The sequence below is a fragment of the Anthonomus grandis genome, chromosome 7 (assembly GCF_022605725.1).
Source record: "Anthonomus grandis grandis chromosome 7, icAntGran1.3, whole genome shotgun sequence".
NCBI lineage: Eukaryota > Metazoa > Arthropoda > Insecta > Coleoptera > Curculionidae > Anthonomus > Anthonomus grandis.
The window spans coordinates 28,497,439-28,523,740 of NC_065552.1; the positions used below are offsets into that span (position 1 = coordinate 28,497,439).

Sequence of the window (26,302 nt, forward strand, 5' to 3'; positions counted from 1 at the left end):
GGTACGCAGGTCTGACAAATTTTGGAAAGTACGTCCTATTATAAAAACAGTATTGCAGGGGTGTTTGCAGCTACCTAGAGACAAAGTGGTTGCTGTAGATGAACAGATGATCCCATTTACAGGGACTTATAAAATGAAGCAGTTCGTTAGAGGAAAGCCAAATCCAGAGGGCTTGAAAAATTTTGTTGTTGCTGCCCCTGATGGTCTTGTGGTCTAGACTTATATCAAGGAAAAGATACTTTTCCAGATGATTCTGTAAAACGACTTGGTGTTGGACCTTCTGCTGTTGTTCGCCTTGGAAGGACATTATTTCCTGGAAGTCATGTGTACTGCGATAGATATTTCACGACAATACGACATCTCGAATATCTTAGTCAACAAGAGAAATATTACACTGGAACCCTTATGAAATCTCGTGTACCAGCGGCAGCAAATTTAACTTCGGAAAAAATGATGGCCAAGATAGGTAGAGGAACAAATTGTAAGACAAGATGGCTAAATAGTAGTTGTACAATAGTATGATCTGAAATCTGTACTTTTGGCATCTACTGCTCTAGGAATTCAACCTAACCATGAGTGCAAAAGGAGGTCACTGAAAGACTCTAAATACATTCAGGTTAAAAGACTTTACGTTGTTGCTAAATACAACGATTGTATGGAAGGAATAAACTTGATAGATCGAATGATTAGCTATTATAGGATTCGAGCCAGATCAAAAAAATGAACTGTTATTTCCAGGGTTATTTTCCATTTCTTTGATAACGAAAAAAAAAAAATTTAAAATCCCTCCACGCAAGATACAACAATATTTAGATTTTAAAATCGAAATTGCCACTGAACTTTTGACAAATACACCCAACCCACAAAGTGAATCCCAAGAAAACATCCGAGGTTTAGGTACTAGAAGAAATCCTGAGGGAAATATCTTTGTCGATTCACTGTCATCGTCATTAGCCACCGAAAGAAAACGGAAATAACACTTAAAAAATTCTGTTAGATGTAAAAATAACTCTTGTGCTGAAATAACCAAGTTTTTTTGTAATACATGCAACACATTTTTGTGCATTACTGGCAACAGAAACTGTTTCATGGAGTTCCATAGCAAATAAATTTAAGTATACATTTATTTTCTGGGTTTTCATAGGTTTAGACTGAAATGTTATTGAAAAAAAAATTATATATTAGGAATTTTTGTTTAGGTTAAGACCTAGTGTCTATTTTAATGGATGTCATGTATCTGTCAAAGTAAAAAAAAAAGTTATTAGTAAACAATGTTTATTTATGTATTTTCTATTAAAGGCCTCACAACCCTAACTTAACAAAAACATCTCCGGGTCCCAGGAGGATATGTATAACTTGAAGGTTTAACTGTGTTTACATAATATACATGTGCAGTTTCATTTTAATATTTTCTTTTATTTATTTAATTGAATACTTGGTTAAGCCAAATAGCTATGCTGAACTTCGTCAAGTATAAAATAAAGGCCATTTATTATTATTATTATTATTATATATGTTAAGTAAATTTCAACAAGTGCTTTATAAAAAAATTGAGATTGCTCAATAGTTAAAAAATATGTTGATATTTAAATTCAACAATAGACCCTCCAATTTTAGATGGATGTGGCGCGATTATTTTCACTTTATTCGGATGTATTTCCCAAATACGCATTACTTTGGTTAAATCGTATCTTATTTAGGAGTACTTAATTAGACTAGCTTTTTCCGCTGATTATTTAATTGGAAAGTGTAAGTTTAGGACAAGACTTTTCATAAAAATCGTAGACTAAGTGTAGTCATTATATTTAAAAACCTATCGAGAAAAAATAGAAATTTATAGGGGATTCTCGATTTTCTCATCAGTGCACCTATTATTTATTTATTACTTAATAATCACTTTTTAATAATGTTTCAATTAGTTCAATAGTGAATACCTATTCTTCTCAGAATCATCAAGTGACGCTCAATAAGTCAAAATAACATGGTTCGCTCGACGCTCATAAATATTATTTGATGTCACATTAGCGTGTTGCATTTACACATATTGTTTTTTGCGGAAAACATATTTTTGACATATTGATTCTCGATATAACGATGGGTAATTAATTAAAATTGTTTATAACGTACATTATTAAATGGTTATTATGGACAATAGTTGGTTCCATGTTATCTGTGTGATCGGTCAGTTAATTGCCTAATAGTAAAAGGTAAATATTTATTAGTTCAGTGTCTTTAGTAAAATCACGAAATAGTTTTAGATCGAGGTTTTATTCTATAGTAACGCTCCAGTTAACCACTCCTAATATAAAAATTACAATAGGGACGCTGTACATAACGAGTCGTGAGTAACACTCCAACGAGTTTGTTCTTTATGTTTTAGCTCATTTAACAGAATATTAGAATAAATGCATTATTAGTTAGCTGCTAATCGTTTTTTTATTAAAATTGGTAATTGTTGAATTTTATATTTCTGAAAAGTGTATACATGGGACAAATTTGATTAAATGATCTCTAACTTTTTTTCGAAGGAATCTCTATCCATAAGGTTTTATTAATGTAATAAACAAACTTTTGTCATAATATATTACTACATAGCATTATCCAAATAAATTTAAAAATATTTTTAAACCGGGATCAAAAATTTTTGGTCCTTTGTCCAATGTATCCCCTGCTCTGGGGTAATAATGGACATGATATGGGGATATTTTGGACATTCATTTACTAATAAAGACAAAAAGTCTTAGAGTAAATATTTATTTAAGAAGCAACAAATTTTCAACTTTTATTTAAGTTAAACTAAATTCTGTCAAATCTGCGTTGAAATAAATCGAATTTTTGAAACGAGGACGCCTGTTTTCAATACCTTTTGGAAGCACAGCTATTACTTCTCCGAATGTTAAAAAAGAAGATTCTTCTTGTGTAATTTTGAAGCGATTTGATGGAATCATTCTTTTAAAAAATCGAACCTGAAATCCGTCGAAAAGTTTTCGTTCTACCCGAGCAACATAATTTCTTCTAGAAAATGGTGTTTTTCCCGGAACTTTGACAACAATGAAACCGCCTTTTTCTACATCGTGGGTATCCTGAACTGTCTCTTCTTCTTCCTCCCACTCTGAGGAGGAATCTTTTGTTAGTTCTTCATTTATCTCTTCATCACTAGAGTCACTTTCTACTAGAACTTTTCTCTTAATCTCCTTAACCTTTTTTGGAGGAGGCTTCTTTCTTGCCAATAATTCTTCTTTTTCTGGAGTGTCAGTAACTATCATACATTTTCCTCGTTTTCTTCCTTTTCTCATAGGTTTTCGGGGTTCCGCCTTTGGACAAGGACTTATTTTGTCTGGTGTAATAAAGTTAGATACATTTAAAGGACTTTTAGCAGTCCCAGTAACACTAGTGCTAGGAATTGAGGTTTCATCGGCAGCGCGATTTCCGTCAGTGGCTGGAATTAGGTTTTCATCTAGGTTTTCTGTTTCGGCGAAAATACAGCTTCCACCAGATTGATTGGTAATGACATATGGAGCAGGTCGATCTGAAACTGACGAACACAAAAACTCGTGTTCTTGAAATATGTCCCGATCAAAAGGAAAAATTCCACTTTTACGAAAGCCAGACTTTATATTTTCTGGTGTAGCAGCACGATCCCAGGCCTTTGAGCATAGCTCCGCAAGTGAGTAAATAGAAAGAGTTTCATTTGGATGAGTCATCATCCAAGAATTGGCAGCTTCGGAAAAATATCTCTTGAAAGGTCCAAAAACAGATCGGTCAAGAGGTTGTAATTTATTTGATGTATGCGGAGGTAAGGTCAAAACTTCAATACCATTTTCTTTGCAAAATGTTATGCCATCATCACTTAAATAGGATTCATGGTTATCCAATATCAGTAACACGGGGTTATTTTTACTACATCTGATATTTCGTTGGAAAAACTGAAGAACTTTAATAAAATTATCTGTTGTCATCCAGCCAGATTTATTCACAAGACCCATAGATCCTTGCATAGCTCCAGACATCATGCGGTGCTCGTTAAAACGTATTCTGGGACAAATCTATACTGGTGATAATGCATTTCCATTTGCACAAATTATTCCAACTTGGGTTACTAGCTCACCGCATTCTCTAGATGTTACTTGCCCTATTTACTTTTCTCCCTTTTTTCCTACAATTTTTTCAACAGGCGGTACTGTAGTAACCCCTGTTTCGTCTAAATTAAAAATTTGGCTTTCCTCATAGTTATGCCGGCTGTAAACAGTTTTGAGCTTGCCAAAAGAATTCCCCAACAACTGTTTTGTTAAACGCCGTCATACGAGCAAAAGATGTTGCTTCCGGTTTTCGAATTGAGAGTTCTGGATTTCTCCTCAAAAAACCGGCAAACCACTCCTCGCCAGCCATTGCTGGTGTTGCCCAAGAATCCGGGATTAAGAGCTTATTTCGAGACGCAAACTGAAATGCTAGTTGTCTAGTTTTTTTTGGAGTTAATCCATAGAACATAGATGAACATTTGAGTAAATATTCAGCTAATGCTTGTTCCATTTAAAATTTGGTTTTAAAGATATATTTTCTATCCCCTGTTCTCTAGCCCTTTTCACATAAATAGCTAAACGAGACTTAGTAACATTATACCTCTCCGAAACTTTTCGCAAGCTACCAATATTATTTAAGACATCCTCTACTGCTCTTCTTAGATCTCCTTCAGGGAATTCCCTGTCAGTTTTCTTTTTATACTCTCTCACCATCTGAAATAAAAAGTAAATAAAAAAATAAAAACATTCTGGGGATACAATGGACAATAGGGGATACTATTGTATCCCCCATTGACCCTATAGTAAAATTATTCTCTTTCCTAGAAAACTAAACAAGCAATTTCAATTATTTGTTTCTTATAACCATATTCTATAATGCACATCACCACTAAAATAATTAGATATTAAAAAGTGTTGCATAGAAAATAATAAATGGTTACATTACTTACCGTAAAAGTTACAAACAGACTGGCTGAAACAGGAAAATATCGATAAAAATAACCACACTCAATGCTTGCTACCTTGCGAATGCCAAACGATTGTTCGGTAGTTATTGCATTAATTTACCATATGAGGGCGCTTCAAATACATATTAAGCGGGAGTTTTAAACATATCCATTCTATCCTGGTGTCCATTGTATCCTCGGTCTCCCCTATTATTAACATACAAAGATTAAACAATATGAATATTTTACGATAAACCTAATAATTTTTAAATGCAACTGCTTGAGATATATTTTTCTAAATATTAGTTCTTTTTTTTAGACACTTATCCATATTGATAAACAAGAAGATTTTCGTTACTTTTATTATAGGTGACTTTCATCAAATTTTAAATTATTGCTTTTTTTAATTATTTTATTTTTATTAGATAACTGTATTATATTACTATAATAATATTACCATCGAGCAACAAACAAATGTTATGATCTCTATAACACTTCAGACAATCTTAGTTAGAGTGAATTTAATTTTAAAAAGTTAGTTGTAAATTTCATTTATTCATCAGAAATGTGGTTTATTTAGGATAAAAATAAAAAGCAGGGATCAGCTATGTTTAGGAAAAAATTAAAAATAAAAGTGGTAAAGATGATTAAGAAAAAATACAAATAAAACATCTTAAAAGTAAATAATTCTTAAAAGTTTATAAAAGTGTAATAATGATTAAAAAAAATAAAAAGATCAGAGTATATACATACAAGGTACCTTACAAAAAAAAAACAATAAACTAGCAACTGAGAAATGCGTTTACATGACGCGCCAATAGATACTCTACTTAAATAAACACATCAAATGATCTAGGGGACAAGTAAAAAATACTTGTGAAGCTATTTTATTTTTAGACAAATTATTTATTATTTAATAGCCTAGGTAATCAAAGTATGACATATGACGTCAAAAAAGACGTCAAAATGTGGTCATTTAATGATGTTGTCAGCAAAATACTCTTTTTGTGACGATAAAATAACGTCATTTGAATGACAAAAAGAAAGAGAGCTTACATTATGGTTTCTAGAATGTCAACTTTGACGTATAAAAGAAGGAAGTGAATCATTGGTATGAAATGAGTTTATCAAAATATATTTAAAAAATAAAATTGGGAAAATTCTTTTAGAGAATTGAAAGTTACAAAAAATGGGAGGTTTTGTTAAAGACTTTCTTTTGCAGACCAGAAGTATAGGAGTAGAGTGATAATACTTGTTTACTATGTTTATATTTATTTAATTGCCAATAAAGGTGTGAATTAAAATAATCGATACTCGAAATTAGTCAACTGATTTATATACACACTTATACTACTAAATACGATCACTTATCACTGCTAGAAATGTTAATTTTCCCTGTATTTTTATACTACTATTTATGTCCGATGTAAATCAGTGGCGAAGCGTGAACTTTTTTTTCGGGTAGACAAACAATAAAAATCGTTAATTAGAAAAAAATTTGTATTTAATATTATTCACTTTAATGAAATAGAGAATGAATGCGTATGAAATATTAACTCAAAGAGAAAAAATTGTGTAGTGATATTAAAAAGAAAAAAATAATTACTACTAGCATAAAAAGATAGATAAATAAAAATAAATACTACTTACAAAAAAGCACAACATATGTAGGTATAACCATAACTTATAAATCCATAATATCCATTATTTTAAAATTAATTAAAGACAAATAAAAATACAACTAAGATACATTTGCCAATATCGAACAGTCGTTCATAAAATAACCACTAAAATATCCACTAAAAAAAAACCTTTTCTATACACCCAAAAATAAAAATACTAATTATTAAATTACTATAGCACGTAGATGTATGGCGGCCGACCAGATCAAGCGTGTCCATAAACAATAGCCCTCAACAGCATAATAAAATACCTGGTCGACTTCGACAGACAAAAACTCGAATGTCTTTTTGCGAGTAAATTTTGTATACGTAATAGGCTGAATACTGATGCGGCCGGACCTTCGTCACCTGCTTGATGCCTATTTGGTTCGATTAGATGTTCCAAATTTCGGAAGACAAATATCAATGTGTCTTCCTGGGGCTCGTATACATTAATTGGGTGTCAGCCCTGCAGTTTATTTTAATTGGTGCGTCAGGCGGGGCGCGCCTTAGATATTATAGATAGATAGATATTATAGCCGACACTATTTTTTTATGTTAGTTACTTTAAAGAAAATTTAAAAGCACTTGCGAAAACATCAAAATAGCTTAGTAACTTTACCTTGTACATATTGTCTTCAGTGCCTGTTTTTTTAGATTACAAAACTATTATTTCTGTGTTTGTAGATGGTTTTTATCTTTTTTTATATTTAATAACTGCTGAAGTCAGACTATCTATTTCCATTTCTTGTAATATAATATTTAAAGAAATTTCTCTGCTATAATTCTATGAATTTTAACATGCGGCCCTTTGACAACTTTCAATTTATTTTGTTTATTTGTAACTCCCATAATAATAATTAATCAGACAGCAAAGTGCAGCGACTCAAGTCGACCAACAAATATTCTTTGCGCTTCAAATCTTATTCAACTCGTTTGAAAAATATCAATTAAACGGTAAAGTTTCAGTCGATTAATCTTTTGTGTAAGCAACAAAAGATTACCGTTTTTAATTGAAACATGTGTTTCACACTTATTTAATTGACTGGAGTAAAGTTGATTAATTAAAATCAAATTAGGAGGACGCGACTATTCGTTTGCATGAAAAGAAGAAAAACCAGTCGCTAGAACCAATATCGTTTAAGTTATCAAATCTTCAAGGTAATAACTTAAATGTAAATTAAATATGGAAAAAACGCTTTTTCTAAATTAACATTAACGCATTTTCTTAATTAAGTAGATAACGTAAAATAAACTCTTAAACTGCGTATCTTACTAACTTAGACCTTAGCAGGCTTAGACGAGCTTTAAGGTAGCTCGTCATTTTAATATCATAAAGAAGCCATATTAAAAAAAGATTAATTTACGCCTTAATTATTTATGATCTAAACCTTTAATAACTTAAAAGCCGCACTACGCGTAGTGATTCTAGATGATATAAAATATGGTACAGGCTTTGCAGTGGTATATTTTTCGAACATTCTCTATTTAATTTCTTAACTATAGAAATAACGATAAGCAAAAAAAATTACGCTATTTTGGCTACCATCATCGTAGCATAAATTAATATGTTCTCTAAAAAACTGATTTTCAACAGAAATAATAATTTTTTCAAGTAAATCGCAGTTTTAATTTTCTACATTAAATGAATTCAAACGAATGCTTTCCTTAGATCCTTAATTTTAAAAACCCTACTGAACTAAAAAGGTAAATTTGTATACACGTCTGGCCGACTTTGTGTACGAAAATCAATGTTTGAGTTATCAGTTAAAAAGAGAACCATGACGTTTTTTCTACTTTCCCTGTACCAATTGTTCCCTATACCAAATACTCAGAAGTTTGGTTGCATAGAATTTTTTTGCCCGAAAAAAGCAGAAGCAATAACAAAGAAGAAGAAGTATTACACAGGTATATCTAACTGAGAATCACATTGTTACTTTAGCAAAAATAATTTATATTAAATTCTAATAATTTTCTTATGTATAACTAGCATAAGATTAAATTTATTTCATTTATCTTCCTCTAGGAAAATATGTTATAAATTGTCGAACGCTTTTTACTCAAAATGTGTAGTAGTTAAGCATATTTTAACTCTTCGTTTTACGGATTTCCAACGATTTTTTAATATTATATATATTTTAAATTGAGCGGTATAAGATAATATTCCTATCTAAACTTAATAAAAACATAAATTTTACGAAATTCTTTCCTAAATTAAAATATTTTTAATCACTGCCCAAAGTTAATAAAATACCTAATTTACATCATAATTAACGTCATTTTTATCTCGAGTATTTTTTAAGAATGTTATGTAATATTTAAAAAATCTATAAAATCAAGGACTGTAATATATTAAAATATATATCTAATTTATTCTGCAGTAGAAATATATAGGGGATTCGCTTGGCAATGAAGCAAAAGGCCATCTAATTTGCTTAGGATGACAATGTCTGAATGATATAATTTTATTTTTTCATTATTGGTATACTATTAGTGTGTTATTGCTTTTAGTATATAAGAATTGGTTATAAAGAAAGCATTTTGTTACAATATTTCATTAAAAAAATATTGCTGAAATAAAATGTTAACAATAATTGAAAGCAAAATACATACATTACAGAAGAGATTTTGGACAAGAGAGTATATTGCTATAATGAGAAATAACGTATATTGATCATCCTAAACTTTCATTCATATGAATAGTTATGTCAAATACTATACTATGCAGTACTATTAACCAAGCAGTTCTATAATTAGGGTTTCACGAGATTCTCGAAATTCGAAATTTCTCGTCTCGTCTCGTCTCGATTTTGAGACGAGATCGAGAAAATCACTTCGAGATTTCTCGATCTTGAAAGGCTGTAGATGCTGAAATAACTCAGCAGCCTTTAAAAGGTTAGAAGAATGAAAATGAAAAACTATGTTGGGAAATAATTTAATTCATTTTAAACATAAGAAAATTAACAAAGCAAAAGAAACAAACAAAAAAACTCAAATAATTTTATATTTTTAAAGGAAAAAAACTTCTATACTAAAACATAAATTCTAAACATTTAAAAATTAACAAAACATAAAATAAAGATAAATAGAAATACGAAAAGTATAGATAACAAAATTATTGCTTATGCACTCATAAATATATCTTTGTTGCATAGCCAAGAATTTAAACATAGTAAAAATTGAGCCGATTCTCCAGTCAATCGGCTTCGTTCTTTTTTAATTGTCAGTGTTGCCCTTGAGAACAGTCTTTCTGCAGGAACTGAAGTGGCTTGTATACCTAAAAAATCACGAGCCATTTTCGATAAATTTGGATAAATGGCTTCGTTCCTTCTCCACCACTCTAAAATATCTTGATTGCCTTCAGCTCTCTTAAATAAACAATATTCATCAATTTCTTTTCTCTAGTTCTCTCTGTCGCCATTGCTTTTTTCAAATAAACTTTGCAGATTAAGGTCATCAGTATTGTCATCAATATCATCAGTAAAAGGTTGAGATGCTAAAGGAATATCAATATTAGAACTATCGTAATACATTTCTTTATACAAGTTTTCGAATTTACTTATGGCTTCTTGTTTTAAGTTTTTTCCCCAGTTCGTAAAGTTACATGTCTCAGTCTTATGTCGTGGATCCAATATTAATGCAACACAATATATCCAATTGGTTTTTGAATAGTGTTTGACGATTTTATCCCTTGCTGCTTGAAGAGCTTCTATAACTTTTTCGTCGGTTGTATTCCTATTTGGACAATTATCCAGTCCAAAAGCCCAGGTTTCCAATTTATCTAGAAGCATATTAACTCCTAAGACGACCATAGGTAATGTGCAGTATTTTTCGCCTTGAAATGAATCGGATAATGTTTTAAAAACTTTTAAATTGCCATATAAAAGCGCGCCGCTGCCGCTTCTGCAGGTGTCAGCTATAAAACCTATTAATTATTGTTGTAAAAGACACAACGATAATTAAGATAAGAGGCCCCGCTCAGTTCGAAAATCGCGTGGAAAACGGGGCATTTTTCGGACCTTCAAACTCGGCTAATATGTAAAATTTTTTAAAAAAACCACCAACATTATCATTTGTCCTTCTCTTTAAGACCCATTAAAAAAAACATGATATTCTCTATAATTTAGTAGATTTTTTGTCCAAAAGAAAAGAAGTTGTATCAATATAAGTATTTGAAAAGGTATGCACATAAATGTTTATTTCTTCACTAAACTTAAATGATCAGGGCAAAATACATTATTATAAATGAAAACATAACCTCTTTATAAAAAATAATTAATTAAAAGCGTTTTATTGTTTAATAGATTTAAGTGTTATGTGATTAAAATGGATTTTTTTACCGCGCCTATTAAAATAATAATACCTACATTATATATAATAAATACCTACATTAATAAAATAATAATTATCAAAGTCATGTCATGTTAATCAATAAAGAACAAGTAGCGCAGTGCGCAGTCTGTGTATTTAACCAACTAAATTTCAATTTTAAACAATTTTAAATCCATGGATAAAATATTATTATTAAAAAATAAACAATTCGTTTGGATTTGTATTTTTTTAAACAATATGTTTTTATTTTCGGGTCAAATTTTGCGTTTTTTTTGGTTACACGTGGCATTTAGTATTTAGTTCATACTATACCTATAGCTCTGTATTTTTTTTAAGTATTTTTTTACAGAAAAAAAATCTAGTATAGACTTTATATACAACATGATATTTTTTAATAATAATTCATTGTTTGTTTAAATTGTATGTAATTGTTTTTAAGAATTTCGAGAATCTCGAATCGAGATCGAGAAATTGTCTTCGAGAAAAACATCGAGACGAGAGTTTGTTAAAATCTCTCGAGAAATCGCCTTCGAGACGAGATTTGTCATCTCGATGAAAACCTATCTATAATTAAACCATAAGTTTGGAATATATCTCACTTCGTTTTTTCTTCTTCAAATATAATTTTAACTCTAGCATTTGAGCATTTGCTTTACTTATTTAAATTACAGATTCTTAACCACTATCTAATTTCCATAAGATTATTTATTTCCTAACTCTTGGTATCATAAATGCGTAAATTATGGTCATGTAGCAACTCTCACCAATCGCCAGTTTGTGCAATCAATTTTTTCGTTTTTAATTCTTGCACTATACGCAAAGATATTTACCGAAAAGATTATGTGGGTAGAAATGAAAATATTTCAAGAAAAATTCATATTATAATACAAGCTTACAAAATAGTCAATTATAGCGTAAAGTTGCTACGCAAAAACGTACTGGGCGTACTTGGATGTGCATTAGTACTTATAATAATGCGCTTGAGTACCCAATTATTCTATATGATAATCTATTATTGCTTACAAACTCTAATGGACAGGAAAATTAAACGTTGCAGATTCCCCATATTTCACGTAAAATTTTATGCTCCGGCGGATTTCGGTTTCTCTTTCTTCAAAAATCACTATTATTGGTTAGTTGTGATTAAAGTTAAACGATGATGTACCCAAATTTGGAAAATTTTCATATAATTTTATAACTTCCTGTTCCTAAAATATATTACTGTAATAAATTATAATTTGATATAAGTGAATGGGCAATAATAAATTTATAAATGAGCCCTGAATATTTAGTATCTATCAGTGCATTTAAGTGTATCTTGATCAGTAAGTTGACAAATTTCATATTGATTTATGATAAATTTACAACAAAATAGAGACGAATATACTAGATACATTTATCATAGAACAGGCAACAGTAGTATTTTACGGTTTCAATTAATTCTTTCTAAATGGTTAATTACCTCTTTATAAAATATTTAATTGTACTGATGCAGATCATCTCTAACTATTTTCAGAGTTTTTTTATATGATTAGAACATTTATATATTTGTTATTAATTTTAAATGAATCATAATCGTAAATTTATTAATTTAAGAATAATAATATTTAGAGAAAAAATTGTCGTGAAGAGCATTAAGGAGCTATAGCGGTACCACCAAAATATAATTTTGATGAGTCTCTAAAAGATCCTAAATTATTTAAGTAAGAAAATGAGAGAAAAGAAAAACAAGAATGAAATGTTAGGAAAATAAAAAGAAAATTTTATTAAAAGACTATTATTTGTACTAAAATGCCAAAATTCAATAAAACTAATATACAGGATATTTTCTACATGTAAATATTATGATCTTATTTTTCCTGAAAGATATCTGTCTTATATAATCATTGAAAGTTTCGTCTAAATGATTAGTGAAAATGAAACTAAGATATATCAATGTTCCTTTTATCATATATTATAAAAGATTTATTTGACAGTATTTACAGACATTAAAAACGTAAGCAGTTTCTTAGGTCAATGAAAAATAGTCAGAAAAAAATAATAAAAAAATAGAAAAAAAGTAGGTAGGAGACTTGCTAGCCTCAGTAGCTATAATTTAGTGAGAAATAAATACAGCGATATAGTTTGGCAGGAACCAGGAACCCAGGATGTTTAAATAGGTCTTAAACATCCACTGAAGTTGCTTCTGAGAGTAAGATGTTTACGAGAGATAAAATATTTGGTAAAAGAAATCCATTATATTACAAACCTGGAGCAGTCATTACAAATAGACAAAATCAAATACATACAACCCAATTTAACCCAAACTCATTCTATTATATTTTGGTTTAGTAAGTACCTATTAATATTTTGGTAGGAACCAAGACGTCAAAATACTAAAATAGATTCGTCCGTATTAATTCAAAATGAACATCTTTATCTGATTGGATAGAAGAATCGTCATTAAACCTATTTTACTTATAAAAATTATAGAGAATCTGCTAAAGAAGGTATGCAGGATTCAGCTTGTCTAGCTGCCTCACTTCTTAATACCGGTAGCTAGGAAGCGGATTTCCTTGCTAGACTGAGATTACCGAACTTATATTTATCATAGCTTAAGGTATGCCGTGGTGAAGAGTCTACTGGACAGAAAGATACTCCAAAGATGGACGAAAATATTTAGCATGAGACACATTACTTAGACACATTAGCTGGGTTGGGTTGGGATATTTTTACGGCTTGGAAGATATGAAATCTGACTAGTGACGATACTTGCACTGAATAAACATGAAAATACAGGTCGAAGTTTTGATTTTACTCTTATAAACTTGGACACGATTGAAAGGCTTTTAAACCAAATAGAGACCAAAGCTGTCAGTGAGGATGGAATTTTTATAGAGATCTTTAAATATGCTTTCCATACAAATTAAGTCCTATGGCAAATATAATAAATTCATGTCTATTACAGGTTGTATTTCCAGATGTCTGGAAGAAGAGTATAGGTAAGCCTATTTTAATAACTACAATACTATCTAGTCTTAACGATCTTCAGTATATTACCGGCAATGTCAAAAGTGATTGAAAGATTAATCTTTGAACAAATTAGTGACTGAAAAATTTTAAATAATTCTAAGCAGTTCTGTTTGGTTAAAGTCCTTAGCGACATTAAACATAATGAGGAAAAAGGTAAAGTCATCGACACTCTTTACAATGCTAGATTTTAGTAAAGCATTTGACACCTTGGATCACAAAATGATTCTTGCGAAACTGCAGTACTATAATTCTTCTCAACCCGTAATAAACTTTTTTTCAAATTTCTTGCTTAATAGAGCGTGTTGTATGTCAATTGCAACCGAATCTAGGGTAAAAAAATCAAAGTACGAACCGACGAAGATCCGGCAGTAATTTTAAAATAAATCAAGATTTAAATAATAATAATAATAATAATAATAATAATAATAATAATAATAATAATAATAATAATAATAATAATAATAATAATAATAATAATAATAATAATAATAATAATAATAATAATAAGCAGAAGGCAATACACGGAAAGCATCCTCACGAACTTAATGCCGAACATGTCGATTATGAAACGTCAAACTACTGGTTGACTCGTGGAGATCTATTTCCTGAAACTGAAGGCTTTATGATGGCTATATAAGACAGAGTGATTGCTACAAGAAATTACCTTAAGTACATTACTAAAGATGAGAAAGTAATCGACGATCGATGTAGAAAAATGCCTGCGCGTACCGGAGACAATTCAACATATAACATCAGGATGCACATCTCTATCAGCTGCCGTATATCTGCACCGACATAACTGTGTGGCAAAAATTATTTATCAAGAACTGGCAAAACTTTATCATCTAATTGGCGAAACTTGGCCCTATTACCAGTACAAACCAGAAACTGTACGCTCTGTACTTTCGCCTCTACTGGGAGAGAACTGTTTTGACCGATAGGACGCTGACTTCAAAGAGACCAGACATAATCTTAATAAACAAAGCAAAAGAAAACCTTTCTAATTGACATAGCAGTGCCAAATACCAATAATGTGCTAGAAACGACACACACTAAACTTGCTAAATACGCAGATCTGAAACAACAATGGAGGCAAGATAATATATATATACTTTCTCTAGTTATTTCATCCACTAGAATTATCCCTTTAACACTATCCAAAAACCTTAACGCATTGGGTCTTTCCTCCTGGACGATTGTCACTATACAGAAATCTGTTATACTGAATACATGCAACATTATTCGAAAGTTCTTAAATCTACCATAGCAAAATTCATCTTGCCTTCAGGCCGATGAAATTTACAACACCGCTATCAGCGAACTAAACTAATAATAATAATAATAATAATAAAGGTCTTTTTATTTAGGAAAAAATACACTTACAAAGTTAATAGTTTAAAGGCGAGATACAGTGCACAAAGATTCAAATATCTATATGCCTGTTCTTCCATCAAACTTTATTATCTATACTATACTGTCAAAATAGGAATAATATAAACGCTATAAATTATAAAGAGAATACATCAGCCAGCAAAAAAAAAGAAAATCTGACGCCTACACAAGGAAAAAGGAACAAATTCAACTGCACAGACAAAACATATCACAAAACAAAAGATATGAGTCTGTTAAATGTATGTATATTATTATATAGTCTATTGCATTCATTGTTTTTATTATCATCATCGCAATAGAAAAAAGAAAGTAAAAAAAATGAAGCATCCACTAAATTATGCTTTATTTTTCCTGCAAGGATTTCTTAAAAATGTATTTTTTAAAAGAATATAAGCTAAAAAAGTTTTCGGTATTGGTTTGGCAGCTATTTATAATTTTTGAAATTTGATAGGAAAATTATCTTTTATAGGTATCGGTTGAGTGAAACGGAGTTTTTAGTGTGTCATCCTTTATACCGGATATATTGTTAACATCTTTGCGAAATTTTATTTTACTATATAAGTAAGATGGGGATCTTAAATTAATTATTTTAAAAAATATTGAAGATGCGTGATATATTCTTCTGTTATGCATAGTCAACCATCTGGTTTCCTTAAGCTTGTATTTTATGGGGTTGCACTTCCTTATACCATATATTAATCTAAGGCACGCATTTTGGAGTTTCTGAATTCTACTCCTTTCAGAAGTTCTTAACCATGGACAATACAGTGCATCGCAATGATTAAGCTGTGATAGGACTAGCGAATCACACAGTAGAATTTTTGTTTTTCTATTTAAAACGTAGCGATGGATCAATATTTTTAAGGTTTAAAGATCCATTTAGAATACATGAATTTACATGCTGAGCAGGTCACTATTCAGAATCAAACTTAAGCTCTTGCAGTGCTCGACGTGTTTTATGGGCTCGTTATTGATAAGAATTAAGTCCCTGTAAAAAAATCTTACGGCTGCCCTTGCCCCCAAACAGCATAAATGCTGATTTCATAGAATTTAATTATAAACAATGATTTTTAGAAAACTTGTAAACATTAGCAAGGTCATAATTAATAGCAGCAACTGCTTGGGAAATTTCACCTGCTTCAAATGAGAGATATACTTGAGTATTATCAGCATAATAATGCTGCTTAGATGATATGAATATTTTTGCCATATAAATTGGAAAAAGGATTGGCCCAAGGTGGAGCCCTGGGGCATGCTAGAAGAAATCTCTAAAAAACCAGAATCTACCCAATTATAAGAAACAGCTTAATACCTGTCTCTAAGATAATTAGCAATCAATGCGCATGCTTCCTCCCCTAAACCAACAAATAATAAAAATATTTTGTGACAAAATATTTATTAAAAGATCATGGTTTAGAGTATCAAAAGCCTTACTATAGTCAAGAATTACCAGTAATGTTAGTTTATTAGAATCAAATCTTGATAAAATATCATCAGTTACAAAAATAGAATATTTAATTATGCCAATGATCATAATCTTAATATCAATGCAAGGAAATCCCAGGCAATTCTTATGTCCAGGCACCGGAAAAATAATATGTCAATTATCTTAAATAACGATTTCTTTCAAATCGGAAGCAAAAGACCTGGGCATAATTATTGGGGAAACAACAAAGTTCGAAACGCACATCAACATTAAATTAAAAGCAGCTTACTATCACCTAAAAAACTGTCCACCCTCAAAAATAAAATACTTCCCCTGTGATACCCTAATTTGATCACTGTTTAATTACGGAGATGTGGTATACTCTATAACAAGTTTATATAAAAAAAAACACAAACTACAACACATGTATGAGATTCTCTTTTAACATCCTTAATAGAAATCATAAAACTCTACATCTAATAACAAAAATAAATATTATTATTAATTATTATATTAAGTATTTGTATGGCAATGCCGCTACCATACACTGGCCATGAAACTAGGAACATTACTAAGTTATTTGTATAGTCTCTTTTCACCGGACGATAAACTTTCAAAAATTATTTACATATAGGGAGTTGGAGTGAGAGAGAAAATTAATAGTCCTGCAGACTCAACTAATTAACTTATACGTACAAACATGTTTTATTTTATTCTTGTGTTTGGTTTTTCCTTTCTTTGGTTTTTTAACAAGATAGGTGCACGCTTTCACTTGGGAATAGAAAATTATATTATAAGTAAAATTATGGCATATTATTAATTAATTATATTGACTTTTAGCGCACACTCGTGCAAATTTGTTGTTATACTTTCTGTAATAATTTATTTAGTTTGATGATCTTTTTTTGCAATTTTTTTTAGTTTATTTATACTTTATTTATATTTATATTAACTTTTGATTGACGGATTTGTCTCACTCACTTTTGGCTTCCTTTATCAGCAGCTAAAGAATATCGGTTGTTGAAAATCGCGGAACAGACCTTTTTGCCAAAAAACGATGTAATTTAAAATATTAAGTATAATATCTTAATTTTGTTTCTAGACAAATAAAATACTTGATAGAAAATAATTCACAATAATTCTTCTTTCCTCAGGAATCACCATTTCATGGTCTCATCACTCAATTATAGAAAATAACTATAACCAAACTATTTTAAGCCTTGCTATTACTGTTATTTTAGGATTTCATTTTACAATTCTTCAAGGATTTGAGCATATAGAAGCTCCATTTACAATTATAGATAGAGTATACGGTTCAGTTTTCTTTATACCAACTGGATTACATGGTTTACATATAATCATCGGTTCAACTTTCTTAAAAATTTGCCTTATGCGACTTTCCCTAAACCATTTTTCATCAATCCATCACTTTGGATTTGAGGCTGCTGCTTGATACTGACATTTTGTCGATGTAGTATGATTATTCCTTTAGACATATTTCTACTTACTGATGAGGAAGATCCCCTATTTACATAATATAATTTATTATATTTGACTTCCAATCAGAAAATCTATAGTAATAGTATAAATAATAAAATTCATTTTTTCCAAAGAAATATAATCTTAATCCTAATTTTTGCATTAACAATCATCGTTAATTTAATCTCAAAGAAAACTTTTAATGATCAAAAAAAAATTGGCCATTTGAGTGTGGATTTGACCCTAAAAATCTGGCAGGTTTACCGTTTTCTTTACAATTTTTTCTAGTTGCTGACATAGAATTAACCCTTCTCCTTCCCATAATTTTAGCAATAAACATCTCTAATTGAATCAGATTCTCTCTAACCTAAAATGTTACTTGAATTTGAATTTAACAAAATGTTATCTTCTAACCTCAAAAATCAAATAAATAGATGGTTTTCGTTAATAAATTTAAATTACTAAAAAAAAATAATTATTGTTATGCAATAATTTTAATTGCTTATTGCTTTATTGATAAGCAATTAAAATTATTATAATAAATATAAAGAAAATTAGCTGAATCTATAAGGTGCTATAGGTCCTCTTCAGGATTTTGCATATAAATTCTTTATTGTTCGAGCTAGTCTTTCTAAAATGCATTTAGAAAATGAGGTAAAAGGACAAAGAAATAATTTTTTAAGGAATAAATTCTTATTATTTTAAAGTGAGTGATAATGGTTGATATTGCTGGTTAAAGGACATGTTATATGGAGAAAAGGGTGATGACAATAATGATGTATATAAAGATAATGATTTAAATAAGTTAGGATTTCCTTTGCTCAGGGCTACGTCCTTATAAGTTATATCGAGAAGTAAAAAAAGGATTTATTCCGAAATCAAAGTAGAACAACTTCACAGACAAAATCTTAGCCATAAACCAGATTTCTGCTAAAAACGATGGAGAGGTCGATTGATATCTATTGCAAAAGTCTGGTCCCAGGCGATACAGCGACTTTCTTATGAGCAGTGACTGTATGGCACCTGAAATGGCGGATTGCAAGGGTTTTACGACACATATCGGAGAAAAAAAACAGGACTTAAATGGGCCTACATTGCAGAATGAACAATATAGCTGTGTTCTGTAATGGGGGCCTATATTCCAGCAATACAGACTTACTCCACGCTATTTTCTTCTAGGCTAAAGTCTTCGCTGTATTGAAATGCGGACAGAAAATCCCAAATTGCGGACATCGTAAGTCGTCTCAGTCTGCTTGAAAGGCATGGATGCCGTTAAGGCTATGATGGCTAAAAAACGTAAGCTTGAAACTCGTACTGGTGCCTGATCACTCAGGCTATACTGAAAGTGAGGAAGCGGATAGCCTTACTAGTAGGCCCCGAACCTTTATTGGGTATAGCCAAACGTCTAGCTGTTTTATTAATGAAGAGTCTGCTGGACGAAATGGACCCGCCGGAAATGGATGACTGCACTTAAGAAAAACAAAATTTGACTAGTCATGGGCCTTTTACCTGTTCGTTGTTTATTAAGACATCATCTGTACACCATGAATATTACCGACAACCAAGAAATCAATTCAAATATTTGGGTAACACCTACAATCTACCCAGCTATATAAAGTCTTTCAACTCAGAGTACCTCATTGCTTTTTCCAAGACTATTGGCCTCTGGTAATCCTCGGTAAGACACTATGGATGCATTAGGAGTTCTATGTTTAGAACAGCCTTACAAATCCTTAAAAAAAGATAATGACAGCGATGATCTAAAACAAAAGCCATTTCCCAATTTTGCTACACTCAGTTAAGTAATTTTAATGATTCTCTACTAGGTAATTAAAAACGTAAAGAACAATCTTTATCAACTTTATTTCGACACAGATACGCCGCCGTAATAGAAAACTATCCGCATCGAAACGTTATAACTCTAATTAACACAAACCCATAATTAATCTGATTTAGTTTGAAATGATTGCTCATTCAACAATAATTCTAACTAAATGAAATTTTTATTAAATTTCTGTAATCGACATACGATCGTGTACCATAATGACAGTTGTAATTTGTTTTTTCTTTACTGTTTCAAGTATTTAATAAATTGAACGTACTACGAACCAAAAATGATATTTAAAAATTTGATAAGGGGTTAATGGCGGTAAACGGGAACTATTAATTTTTTATATCTGATATTTTTTTTTGGTTGCGAGAAAAGTAATTAATGTTTTACGTTGAAAGGTATACTATAATTGAAGTTTTATTTAAGGATGCAAAACAAATGTAATATATTAATTTTGTTTAATTGAAACCTAAATTCTTCGTATTTTAAATAATTAAATACTAATTTAAATTATAATAAGAAAAATTTTACGTTAACTCAAATATAAACTAAATTTTTCGGTCAGTGATTAACCTAATTTTTATGACAATACGAAATTTAAACATTAAAAAATTAGCAATTCTATAATAACAAAACTTTAATTCAATAGAAACTTCTTTTCATGTCTTCAAATGTATTTTTCTAATAAATTATACACAAAGAAAACATCAAAACAATCATCATTTATAAAAAAAATCTCTTATACAACATTAAGGAAACATAAATAAAAAAACAAATAGATTGCAAAGCAACCTTAAATTATTGAGAAATGAAACGTATTACTCGCAAAAAGGTCGCAGAACATTTTTATTAAGGGTATATTACATACAAACAATATTAACAGAAGCTGTGTTTAGCAATCATTAAATTCATTAATATATATAAAGTCTTAAATCTACCTCGTAGAGAAGATATTCATAGTATTTAATTTTTTTTTGTTAGGCCATCAATTATTAAATCAAACAGTAAAGTACCTAAATGAGCCCCAGACACCAGAGTTGACCGAAATTTCTTTTGAGAGGGTATTTTTAATCTTTACAATTTGTGTTCTATTGCTCAAATAACTTTTGAAACAAAGAAGCAAAGTGCAACTTTGCTCAATAAGAAGATTTTGTTGAACCCTATCAAATGCTTTAGAAAAATCTGTATATGCAACAAGGCAACATCAACTTATTGTCGGTTTTCTAAAGTGCTAGACATGAGTTCAACAAATAAGAACAAGTTGGTACTAGTAGAGGAACCCTTACTAACATCATGTTGAGCATTGATAGAGCATTATAGAAAATAGGTGGGATTTTCTTTGAAATGATGTAATCTACAAATTTTGCCACTATAAAATTGAACTATTGAAATTGACCGTAATTTTTATTACCATGCTCATCACTATTTTTAGAGATAAGTGTTATAAATGTCAATTTCCAAACATCAGGATAGGTACTAGAATTTAAATAAAGTTTAAATAACACAGTAGATAAAACACATTGTTTACTTAATAATACACATAGAGTATTTGGACCTGATCCTAAATTTGACTTAAGATCACTAATAGAATTAAAAATATCAGTCATAGTAATATCATAGTTATTAGGATCGATATTGCCCTAAATATTGCAGTTAGGAATGTTGCAATTAGCTTTTCATATACGGAGCTTAAATGATCTGAAGAAAAGTCTGCTATTTGATGTGTGCTTTCACTATTTTGGTTATCATAGGATATTTTACTCGATAAATCCAATAGTGCCTTTATTTTTATTTACAGATGAACTAACTTAAGTACAAATTTAATAAAAATGGGTGGCGTCAGTGGACTAAGGCGCTCTTCCACATAACCACCCCTAGAAAAGCAGAATCTTTAATAAGTAATTGATTCATTTTTCATGCACAACCTATTACACATTTCAATAGGATTCCAATAATATGAAAATAATATATAATATTTATTTTTTGGGATAGACAAGTGTCGGACTCTTAATATCCAAAAAGGGAAGATTAATCCAGGTAATTTCCAGAAGGAGAATGGAAACTGGATCCAGTCAATGCAAGTCTGGGAGACTTATAAGTATTTAAGAGTTAAACACGCACAAAGAATCGACCATCGGACCATGAAAGAAATTATAATAGAATTTAAAAAAAAAATGACAGGGGTGCAAAGTACTGGACTTAATAGCAAAAATCTTTCTAAGGCAATTACCACATACGCCAGTTCAATGTTTGGCTACTCATTTGGAGTAATTACATTGAGTAGAACGGATATTGCGAACTTACAAAGGATAATGAGAACCCTCCTTACTAAATACAAATACCATCATCCCAGAAGTGCGGTTAAGAGAACCGCGCTCTCACGATGCGAGGAAGGAAGAGGATCCAGAAAAGCAATTGAATCAAAAAATTAATAACTTAAGAAGTTATTTTTTAGAAAGTTTGTGGATTCATCTCTCCATGCAGCTATTTACCAAATAGACGAGTTTACCCCTTAAACTGAAAAATAAAGAAAATGTAGTAAACCATTAAACAGCATATGACAATATACAGAACTGGAAACAGAAACCTATGCACGGAAGACATATTAACGAGCTCATGCAAGAACATGTTGACAAATGTGCGTCAAGCTATTGGCTGATCTCAGGATTAATGTTTTCTAAAACAAAGAGTTCACTCTCTATCCAAGATCAAGTTGTTCCAACGCGTAATTATCTAAAGTTCATAGCAAAAGATCCAGCTATTGAAGATGACCAATGTAAATAGGGATGCCAAACATCTGAGACAATCCAACACGTAACAGGAGGTTTCCAAATATTTGCACTCACAGAAAACAAAGAGAGACCCGATGCGGTAGCAAAAACTATACATCAAGAACTCTCTCTAAAACTGAAACTTGTGCAAAATGAAAAGCGTCCTTATTATAAGTATGCTCCAGAAAGGATTCTGGAAAATGCAAACTTAGGCTTTATTGGGATCGTACTATTTTAACTGATCAAACTGTGAGCACTAAATAAGCAACATAAGATAATATCTCTTATCGAAGTGGCTATTCCCAATACTGACAATTTAGTTTAAAAGCACGTAGAAAAGATTTCAAGATACCGCGACCTAAAAGTACTAAAGAGGCAATGGCAAATGAATATTGTTAGAACGATACCGTCGACTTATTATAACGTCGACTATGGAAGTCATACCAAAAAACCTGGAAAGAAGCATTGAAGAACTAGATCTCATTCGACATATATACAGAGAAAGTGTTGCTATTAAATTAGTAAATAGAGCCTGAATCGTAAGGAAATTTCAAGGAACCAACACCATCGATTGTCACCGCGGGCCCGATAACATGGTAAGGGTCCCCACAGAGCTCATTTGATACTGGTATCTCGGATGAATGAATCATGAGTGAACATGAGTGAATAAAAAAAATCATAATATTAATCATAGTATAAATACACTAAAGAAAAGCTTGTAACTTGTACAATTTAGTCGTTTCTAGAAGTTGGCGTTAAATCCATTTTCTGAATCCGTCATTACTTAACGAACATTGAATAGATGAGAAAATATTATAAATCTTCATTGAGTTGAAGGTAAACAATCTCCGAAATAGAGCTGCCTTATGTTTAGGTAAGCGACAGACAAATCTAGAGTAAATGGGGTTGTCATGTAGGTCGTCTCCTCTAACAAATTTGTTATACAGATAGAATGGCTTTTTGTCCATAATTTTACAAGCGAGCGATGCCAAGTTAACCTTAAATCTATCTTCCAGTCGCAACCATCCATCATATTCAAAATATTTGTCACTGACAGGATTATATTTCCTAACCCTCTATACAGAGCGAATGCACGCATTCTGAATCCTTTGCAATGCCTTCTTGTCTTTGAATTCGAACATCACAGTAGGAAACAGAGGAAAGTATAAACCAGTCACACATTCGAAGCTTTCTATCTTTATTTAGAATATTTTTATTAATAATATATTATAGATTAATATATATGATATAATTATAGATTCTTCAGTTTCCAGTAAGAAAGTTGAACTAGCTTAGTTACATGTGAAGCAATCCCAAGATTAGAGTCAATCAAGAGACCTAGATTTTTTCAACATTTCTTAGATTTAAGGGTGGAGTTATTTAATTATTATTTAGTCTTTAGCTGGTCTAAAAATCAATATAATCGAACGATGATATTTATCACAAGGGAGTAGAGAGTTATCACATGAAGTAACCACTCTATCGAGAGTTATCAAAGGAAACAAGATCAAGCAAAGAGCCAAACGCATTTTTTATGTTATTTTTTTGAAATTGGTTAAGAAATTCAAAATAGTCAATTACACAACAGACTAGAGGGGAGCTGATTATTCTACAAAAATACCAAAGTCGTCATTGTCCTATGCAATACTAAGTAAATTAAAATCTCCACATATAATGATTTAAGCATAGTCATCAACAGTGGTAACTTCTTCCAAGGAGTTACTGCAGGTTATTTTGGTAGAAAATATACTAATCCAAAAAGTACTTTATGAGGTGGTAATAAAAATATGGTCAAAAGCAATACAGCTAGTCTAGATTTTTCTGGTAGATAAAGATCTAATAACTGCAACAAGAACAACTCCTCCACGCTTATGGGAACTTGTAGCAGTTGAGCGAATAAGGTTTAATTCCTCTAAAAGAGTGTATTGTTAGGCATTTGAAGTTACAGGAACAAAAACTGGAATTCGTACTCTTTGCCCAAATGGACTTAAGGCTGTCTAGTCTACCTCAAGACTGGAATGTCTACAGCGTTTAAGTATTCTTGAGCAATTCTCACGGTGTAGGGTCTGGCGTTATCATATATTAAAATAAAACTTTTCCAATAAATCAATATAAGAAAAGTCAAAATTTCATAAATGTACCTGGCAGCAGTTACAGGGTTTTTTAGGATGATGTACGACTTAATGGCTGCCTCTAGAGAAATTTCAGCCTACGCCTTAAGCGAATCCCCTTAGTAGCTTTCTCGAGGACTAAAGGTACTTTCTATAAAAGGTTTTTGTAGTTTTCGTCATTATTTTTACCCCAAAGTTCCTGATTCCTTACAGACTAAAGTCGCGTAATATGATGACGTCTAAGAGTCTCGATCTGTCACGGGCCTATGACTAGCAAGTTTGTTTAGTGGTTCGTTCGCTTAAATTAGTATTCTGGGCGTTAGTTATACCATGACAATCTTAGAGACTCTGTAAGATAATAAAGGGATCATAATGAGCATTGGTCCTTCGATAGGGGCCAGTTCCAAGTAGTCTAATGTAAGCCAGTTTCCAAAAACGCCTATAAATATGGTGCACACACAGTGCTATTTGATACGGGATGATATTGTTGGGCAATAAAAAGCTCTTTTTCTTCGTCTTGAATCAACACTACGTTAGTAGCAGCTGTTTTGGGATTACCTGTTTTTAGCTGAAATAAACGACTTTCCGAATACAGCACAACTTTGACAAACATCTACAAAATTTGTTAAAAATTTCAAAAAAAAATTAAATTTGTTTTTGGAGAATGGGGGACCTGCAATCTTTTTAAATAGGAACTTGCAATTTTTATTACTACAAAAATGCTTTACAGGAATTTTTTCCACATATTGACCTTATACTCTACTGGGGTTATATAAAAAGTTAAAAAATAATATACTAAACCTTTGGGGTTTTACTTAAAATTTTTGAAGCCAATGTCAAATTTTTTGTCTCTCTTAGAAATGTCAAATTTTGATAGATGCTTAGTTTCTTCTTATGGATTACTTTGTATATAACTTCATAGGTAAATAAAGAGGAATTTTCTCATTTCAAATGTACATGGTTTAACTATTTTTAATTAAACCTTTTTGGAAATGGCGGTCTCTAAACTTTAATAAAAAAAATAAATGTTGAAGATATTGGTAAGCGGTGCATTTTTATTGTTTGACATTTATTAGGAATTTTAAAATGTGACATGTGAAAAGAATTAACATAAAATTTAAAAATAACAAGTGAAATTCCAAAAGTTCCGTATAAATTTTTTTTGCCTATTTTTCACTTAGTCCCTGTAGATAACGGAGTCAATATATGGGGAAAAACCCTGTACAATATTAACTAGTTCCTTAGAACTTCACATTGCTAATGCTATAAAAGATGTATTAGTATTATCTTATGCCTACTAATATAATATTGGTATATATAA

At 30.8% G+C, this 26,302-nt stretch overlaps 1 protein-coding gene across 5 annotated transcripts in view; it reads left to right on the forward strand.

Moving 5' to 3' along the window:
* LOC126738561 (scavenger receptor class B member 1-like) overlaps positions 1-26,302 on the forward strand; it is a 210,344-nt gene that overhangs the window by 75,446 nt on the left and 108,596 nt on the right. Inside the window, exon 1 of one of the 5 annotated variants that reach the window (XM_050443947.1) lies at positions 2,050-2,207. The exons of 3 other annotated variants lie outside the window; for them this stretch is intronic. The gene's annotated coding sequence lies outside the window, so the exon portion shown is untranslated. One more of the 5 variants, XM_050443949.1, reaches the window with a different exon arrangement.